This window comes from Bacillus rossius, chromosome 15 (genome assembly GCF_032445375.1).
Source record: "Bacillus rossius redtenbacheri isolate Brsri chromosome 15, Brsri_v3, whole genome shotgun sequence".
Taxonomy (NCBI): Eukaryota; Metazoa; Arthropoda; class Insecta; order Phasmatodea; family Bacillidae; genus Bacillus; species Bacillus rossius.
The window spans coordinates 36328074-36336017 of record NC_086342.1 but is presented as its reverse complement, the minus strand read 5'-3'; the positions used below and the strand labels follow the sequence as shown (position 1 = coordinate 36336017).

General features: G+C 36.3%; 1 long non-coding RNA gene across 1 annotated transcript; it reads left to right on the top strand.

Moving 5' to 3' along the window:
- The first annotated feature begins 1837 nt into the window (after positions 1-1837).
- On the top strand, positions 1838-7743 carry LOC134539316 (uncharacterized). Its single transcript, XR_010076290.1, has 2 exons — positions 1838-3742; positions 5969-7743. It is a non-coding gene; the product is annotated as an uncharacterized LOC134539316 (long non-coding RNA).
- Positions 7744-7944: the final 201 nt, after the last annotated feature.

Genomic DNA, 7944 nt, shown 5'->3' with positions numbered 1-7944 from the left:
TTAGCTAATGTATCCTAGATATCGTATCCTACTGAGTTGAATGTTTCATCCAAATGTGTGTCCGTTTCATTGAATGTTTGTTGTCAAGTCTATAGCCAGGGCTGAATATGTAATGGTTCAAAAACCACTTGGACTTGTAGTAAGCATAAAATACATATTTCAGGGATGTTTCTGCTCTACAGTAAGCTTTAAATTAGCTGAGTTGGTATTTTTATACCAAGATTTTTTTCTATGTGTTTGATGTATACATTTAGCCTCGTGGTCTTGTAGCCTGGTAGTATTGTAGACACGTAGCCGATTTGAACCTTGTAGCTTGTAGCTTTGTAGCCAAGAAGTATTGTAGCATTGTTCGGAATAAATGATTAAACTATGTTCACCGAGATAAAAGGATGGGTGGATGACTGATTTAATCCAACTCTAAAGGAAGCCATGTGATGGGGGTTCGTAGCGAAAGGGAGTAATAAGTGGATTTATATGTTACAGAAAATACAGAAAAACTGGCATGGTGCCTGTTAATGTAAAAGATAACTCACTCCTGGATACTGTTTATTTTGATGCAAATAAACTAGGCGTGATAAAACTTAGAGCTAAAATTGAATATTTTGTATGTATTTATAAATGGTTGACATAAATAGTCCGTGTTGCTAAAATAAGTATTTACCATCCGAGATGTTATTACTTGGAAGATTTACGAGGTTCGGTGATACGTGGCGGATTCTATGGGGAAGAAATTCAGCCTACCAAGTACCCAAGTGGTTATTAAGTAGAAAAATTGGTAGATTAGAAAGAAGATGCCTTGTTTTTGAAGTGGCTAGGATTCGTTAAATGTGAAAATCAGTTGGATAAAATCTACTGATGCCATATAAATTTTAATGCTTTGAAATGTTGTAGATTTTTATATTAATAAATGCAAGTCTAAAATAAATAAAAAATGTTTTTATTCCTTAGCTGTTTGAAACTTTTCAATAGTTACCAGAGGTCGGGATGTTCGTCGAAGGTGCTTAAAATGGTATTAAGAGGCTGGGGACGTGTTGCGTCAGGTCTAAATGACACAGCTATTTGGGGTGTGGATGGTTCAAGTGAGGGGAAGGGGGTAAGTCTGCTGACGTCAAGGGTCGTGCGTCAGAGGTGCGTGGGCTTGACATGCACGAACAGGACTGTAATAGAAAGAGTAGAGGGGTGGGGATATTTGAACAATTGCACTCTTAGGATGTATCATTCGTAGTTATTAACAGAGATAGTTAGATGTGCCGTGCCAGCTATGAGAAGATTGTTGAGGAGGGGTTCAATGCATGCTGTCAGGAGCCTAGTGGCTAGGAAGAAGCTCTTGCGATGGATGAAGACGAAGAGTCCAGGGAAGACATCGCAGATGTACCTGTGAACACCTCCACTATGACTGTGGAGGATATTGCCGCTGTGATGGGGGAATATTAGGCACTTGTTCTTCAATTATCTTCTTTGGAGCTGTGTGATGTTTGTATAGTTGTGTGGACAGAGTAATTGATGGCTAGTATGGAAAGTACTGCGTGGCGGGGTGTTGTGAAGGGGGTCGGTAACGCCTTCTGAATGGTATTGTGTTAACAAGAGGGAGAAGATGGTGTGAAGGAGTGTGTGTTTTTTTTATTAAATAGTGTTAAATATTTTTTTGATATTTTATTTACTTCGACTTCTTGCCACAAATTAAAAAAAATGCTATTTTCATTTGATATGAAGTGCATCTCGTAGTGGCAGTAGGTAATGGCTTTGCTCGTAGCGATAGTAGGTAATGGCTGAGGTGAGTGTTGTAACTGCATCATATTGTCGCGGGTTGAAATTTTGCAGGGTTGTTGAAATCAAATTTAGGGACTTTACTGACGGGACTCTGGGCTGGCTGCTCTGTTCACTCGTCAGCGCAAGTGGCGTGACCATGTAATTGGGGCACGGGGCCGGCGCGGCGCGCTGCGGGCTTGCAGAATTTTGTTTGTTTGTTTGGCCGCGCGCTGGCGCAGCCACGGGCCGCAGTTACTGGGGCGCGCTGTCGTAACAAGCCGCGCGGTGTGGCCTGCACATCGGGGTAGAGGGGGGGTAGTCTTCCCAGATGTTCTAGTTAGTTGTTTAGTAAATTTGACTTCAATAACGAGCTTTTGTTATGGTAGGCGCGGCAGGGCGCGCGAATTTAAGCGCAAGTGAGTGGTGACTCGGGGCTCACTCAGGCGGAGGCTATGCGTCTCACCTGTGGTCACGAGTTGTTAGTTCGTTCGTGATGTAGGAATTCAAGCTTTCGGGCGGAAGCTATGGTCGACGCCAGAGGCCACGAGTCGTTTAATTTAAGTTAGGTCATAATGTAGTCGTCAAGCTTTCGGGCGGAGGCTATGGCCCTCGTCAGGGGTCACGCGTCATAGTTTTTAAAATGTAATGTTCGTTCGGGATTTCAAGGGCAGGAGAGGCCCCTACGTTATTTTTTTAAAGTAATCGATCAAGAAAGGCTTTTCGGAAAATGTGAGTATGGACTTATCTTTGTTTTAATTTTAAGTATTAATTATGATTTGAGGTATTCGGAAGGACTAGGGAAGTGTTTAGTGAAGTTCTCTCATTCTCTCTCTTGTAAGGTCGTTCAATCGTTAAGGAAGTAAAGAGATTATTGTTTTAAATTGTAATCCCGCTATTTAAATGTTCTTTAAAATGATGTTGAGTATTTGACTTTAAGAATAAAATAATTTTAATTAAGTATTATGTTATTTTGCAAAATCTCCTTAGTTCAGCTCTCACCAGACATCCTGTACGGGATGACGAACCTATGATCCTAGGTACAGTAAAGTATTTTATGAAGTTAAGACTAGTTGATGCCAAGCGAGTTGTTTCTATGTAAAGAGCTACGATTCTCTCCCCCCTCTGAAGGTGCACGTGACAGAAATGGTAGAGTTCGCCGGATAGGTTCTATTTCTGGAGAGAGAGAGAGGTAGATTTTTATGTTTATTATTAAGTTAGTTTCAGCTTCTGATAGCAGGTTATTAAGAGTTTACTTGAGGAGAGGATTACGGAATTTAATCTAAGAGGAGGAAGTCTTTGAGATTTTTTTTTTTTGACGTAACAGATGTTTATTTGAGGATACTTGTAAGGATAAAGTTTATAGTGATAAGTTGTTTTAAGTCGTTGAATTTATTGTAGATTTATATCGGGGATTATTACGTGAGGAGAATACGTTATAAGTTAAATGCTTATTAGAGATAATGCAAGTGGTTTAATTTAATTGAAATTAATTTTAAGATTGTAGGTTAAGAGAGTTAAAATTTAAAATAAAGTTTTTTTCGTAAATAGGAATTATTTTCAAGTGAAGTTTGTTTTGTTTTCGTGCGCGTAGGAGACGAGACGTACGAATTAAATCAGTCGAGGGAAGGATAAACGTTAGAAAGGAATTAAAGAGAAAACGAGAGTTTATGTAAAAGAGAGTTATAGAATTTATAGTGATGTTTTGTTTTAATTAGAAAAATGTTGAGAGTTGTTTCAGAACGACACGTCAGTGGACGTGGCAGAGTGAACACGTGACGGGGAGGTGCTGAAACCTAGCGGAGAACGGAGGAACCGCAAGCGAGGGTTGGCGCACCTGATGGAATTCGGTGACGTCACGGGCTCATACGGAGACGTGGACAGGCCGTGACCTTGTTTTGATCAGCTGTACGGTAACTTAGCGATAAGAAAATAGACTATTGGTTTAATAAATTTAAATTTAAGTGTGTTTTAGGAGAAGAGGAACTTTCAGTATGTAAGTAATTTATTTTAAGAATGGTATGATGTATAGGCTAGAAGTGTTTCGTTGTAAGTTGTTTATGTTTTGTTAGTTAAATCCTACCTCGGTTTTAAAAATATTTTTTTGGGATTTGTAAACATTATTAAGGAGGTACACTATAAAATCGATAAGCATTGAGAAAACTGGGAAGGCTAGATTTTGTGTGTAGAGGGAATTTACTCCAAAAGAACAGAGAGACAAAATTAATGTTTTCATTAGGGCGAGGGACCCTAAGGTGAGGCGTTGTGTCCCTGGGAAGAAAGGGAATTGTAGCGCAGACCATAGGAGATGGGCTGACTACGGAATTAAGGGTCAGGAGAATCCTGAGAGTTGTGAGTAGTTTGGGGCAGGAGTTCCCCATGGTAGTACCGAAGTGGCTATCCTGTATGGGATAGGGTACCATTTCAATGAAGTTTGTTGGTGGGGTTAGAGCCCCCTGTGTAGTGGGCCTATAGCAGATAGGCACTACAGTGAAATTTTTGGTTATTTTGTGAGGTAAATTCCCTGGAGGTTAAGTAAGATTGGATTCAGTTAGGAAGGAGGGAAATGAGAAACATTGCTGTAGAGAGTTAGTGTACTTGCCTAATGTGAAATTGAATTTTAATAAATTAATTAATGAGAAAGTTTTTTCTGGTCAAATAATAATGGAAGGGAATTAATTAATTTTTTTGAGTAAGGTGTTTTAAGTAATGAAATAAAATAATGTGAAGAAGTTTGAATAATTGGGGAGGAATTTCTTTAAGAGTTTAGATAATTGTTTTTGAATTTATTGAGATATTCAGCCAGTGGAGTTTGAGTATGAGAGATACAGTGAGATTTTAAGGAAATCGGTTGTTTATTAATTAGGACAAATGAGATTTTATGATTTAGAGTCAGTAAGCATAGTTAAATTTACGACATAATATTTGTTGACAGTTTACAGTTATTAAGGAGAAAACAGAGTAATCTATTTATTTTTATTTTAAGGGTTTGAAGATAAGATTATGAATTTTTTTTGGAAGTTTCTTTGGCATGTTGGAATAATTTTTTTTGATTTTTAGAATTTACAGAGAAAATTTAATTGATTTACATTAGTTTGGAAGTATGGAGGTTTAGTGTTCGATTAGCCCTAACTTGATGGTCGGATCCCAAAAGAATGCCGTAAAACCGATAGCCAATTGAGAGGAATGCGGTAGGCGCTTGTGTAGAGAGGGGTTGTGGGAAAACTCCTTGGGACTGATGGCAGATCAGGGGCCCTAAATAGTGTGTGATGCTGTAAAACCAGTGCAGAGAAAGCCTGGTATGCTTAAATTTTTGGGCACAGGTTATGTAAACCTGGGGTTCCATGGGATTTAGTCATGTTAGCTGCTGTGAGACATTAAGATTTCCAGGCTCCATAGTAAATTCAATGTAAATTTTTGTTTTCTTAAAATAATAAATTTGTTTTTAATTTTTTTTGAGATATTTGATTTGTAACAGTGAATACAGACCCCGAGGAATAAGAGTTGTCATGCTGTGAGAGGAGAAGGTGGTAGGCCTAAAAGGGTACAGGCACCACAGAGGTTATGTGCATTGCATAATTTAAATATAAGGAAACTTGAGAATTTGAAATTTTGTTGTTGGTTTGTACACCCATAAGAAGAGTATAGGCAGAATTTTTATTGTTATGAGATGTCTAATTTAATTGAAAAGAAGAAAGTTTAAAGATGCAAGGTAACATTATTATTGTAATAATTGAAAGAGATTAAGAGGTAGAGAGAAATAGGCAGTTTTTGTTTGTAAGTACTAAAGTTTACATATAGAAATTTAGTAACTAAGAATGAATAATAAGTTAAGTCTAGTGTAAAAGTTTTTTTTAAGTTTGTTAAGTTAAGAGTCACAAGTAAATTTTTTTTTAGAGAGAATGTCTTTGATAGGAAGTATTAGAAACTTATGGGAATTTTAGGGTAACATAAATAATGTAGGTAATGAATAATAAATAGATGGTAGGTCTTAAGTTAGGATTAACATTTGAAGCAGAATTTAATTAAGAAGAAGGAAAATAAATAGGCCTAATGAAAAGAACAAAAAAGGATTTTATGGTAAAGCATTTTTTTTAAGTAATAAACAATGAATAATAATGTTGTTTCAGGGTAATGTGTACTAATAATACAATTTTTTTTTAGGACCAAAGAACAGGAATTATGTAATTTAAATTAACATGTATTTTTGAAACTGTTACAGATTCCTTAAGATGAGCTGAGCAGCAGTCCAGTTTACAAGATGACAAGAGTTCGAGAGACAAGATACAAGATCACTGAAACAAGAGCCAAGACTGAAGATTCAAGAGAAGAGAAAGCTGGCAGCCATGGACTTACAAGTGGAGATTAATAAGGTCATGTAAAGTTTTATTTTTTTATGGAAGACAGTAACTGGAGTTTTTTTGTTATAAACATTATTTACAGAACTTTTTAGGTTATAGTAATGTAATGGAACTAGTGAGTTGTGGTAGCTGTCAAAAAGAACTAATACCTTAAGTTTAATTTTTAAAGTTAATTTTCTTAATTTACAGAGGGATTAGTAGTTTTTTTTAAAACCTTATTTAGGTTGGAATTTAAATACAATAGCTTATTATAAATGTGTACGAACAGTTCAAGTTCACAGTACTGATAGGTAGGTCAGATGATCTTATTGATTTTGATGATTTGTTGTTTTGAGTTGATTTTTAAGTGTTGTGAATTAGACAATGAAATAGTTCTGAAAACTTAAATTATTTCAAGCTAAGAAATAGTAAAGTTAATTGTAACTCAAAGGACACCAGAATTTAATTTTTTTTTGAATTAGTAATGTTTGAAAATTTTATACTTTACAAGAAAGGTTATAAACAAACAGATCGGATGGAACAAGGATGCAGTAAATCACAATTTCATTTAGAATTATTGATTTGCTTTTGAGGTTATGAAGGAAAAGTAGCTATAATTTAAAAATTTGAATAAAAATGGTTTTTTTTAATTTGTTTGAAATAGAAAATTTAAAAGTTAATTAGTCATGATCTAGGTGGGTGATGGGGTGGGAATTGGCCACTCTTTTTCCCTATAACCTCCCTAACATGGCCTTCTATTACATCTAACAGAAAAAAAAAAGAAGAAAAAGAAGACTTATTATTAGTTAGAATGTTTCTTTCATGAAGATACCTGATGAACTTTTACTGTCTGGAAGAATAGAAGCAAGGTTAGTCAGATATTTTTACTCAGAAGAAGAAGAAGATAAAGCAGTTTTATGACTCGACAAGCCAGAGATTGGTGTTTCCCCTCTGCGCTTCTATTGACTACGTTGTTTACTCTCATGGGATAGCTGGTTCGGCACCATGGAGAGAGATTGGTGGGCATTGTGGTTGCCCCCAGAAGAAAAGAAGAGTAGAAGAGGTTATGGGTGGGTCATGTGAACTGACCTTCAACCCAGTTACTTCGTGGGGACTATTTGCTGTATAGAGAAGATCAAGACTCAAGAGGTAGGGAAAATCATTGGAGGTCATGTTTCCCTTCCTTAAGTTTTTCCTATCAAATTATTTGCCTGATTAGATTATGCTAAGGGTGGGATACTTTATGTTAGCAGTTGAATTAATTAATTTTATTTTTTTGTGTGTTTGCATCCTTGCCCATCGATTGCAGTTTAGTAGTTAGTTTTGTATTTGTCAGGCGTGATGGTAATGCCTGTTGATGATGTTTCAGAATTGTAATCTGTTCGTGATGGGGATGGCACAACTCCGAAGCAGATGTGGGGAGAAGTTGTGAGCTGCCCTGGAAGCCAGTCCAGTAGCTGTTGGAGTTGAGTGGTGTTTGCTGATGGCCAGCCCAGGGAGCTACTCTTCTCGACAACACTGACTTCGAGGAGTTGCACCAACCTTCACGAGATAAGAGTTTAATTAATTGAAACACTGTAAGGACACTTAATTTTTTTTGAAGAACGAAAGAAGTATGGTAATAAACGGAAACCGAAAAAAAAAAAAAAAAAAATAATAATTATCCAGAATTTGCACATTGTTTAACGAATACTGAGAAACTAAGAACAGTAATTTAATTTGTAAAGAGAGCTTCACTAACAGAACAATTTTTTTAGAATTGAGAACTCGAGCCTCTGAAGGTTCCTGTGAGAACAAACCAGATAAAAGTTTTACATTTAATTTTATGAATACTTGTTGTTTTAAAATAAATCTTATG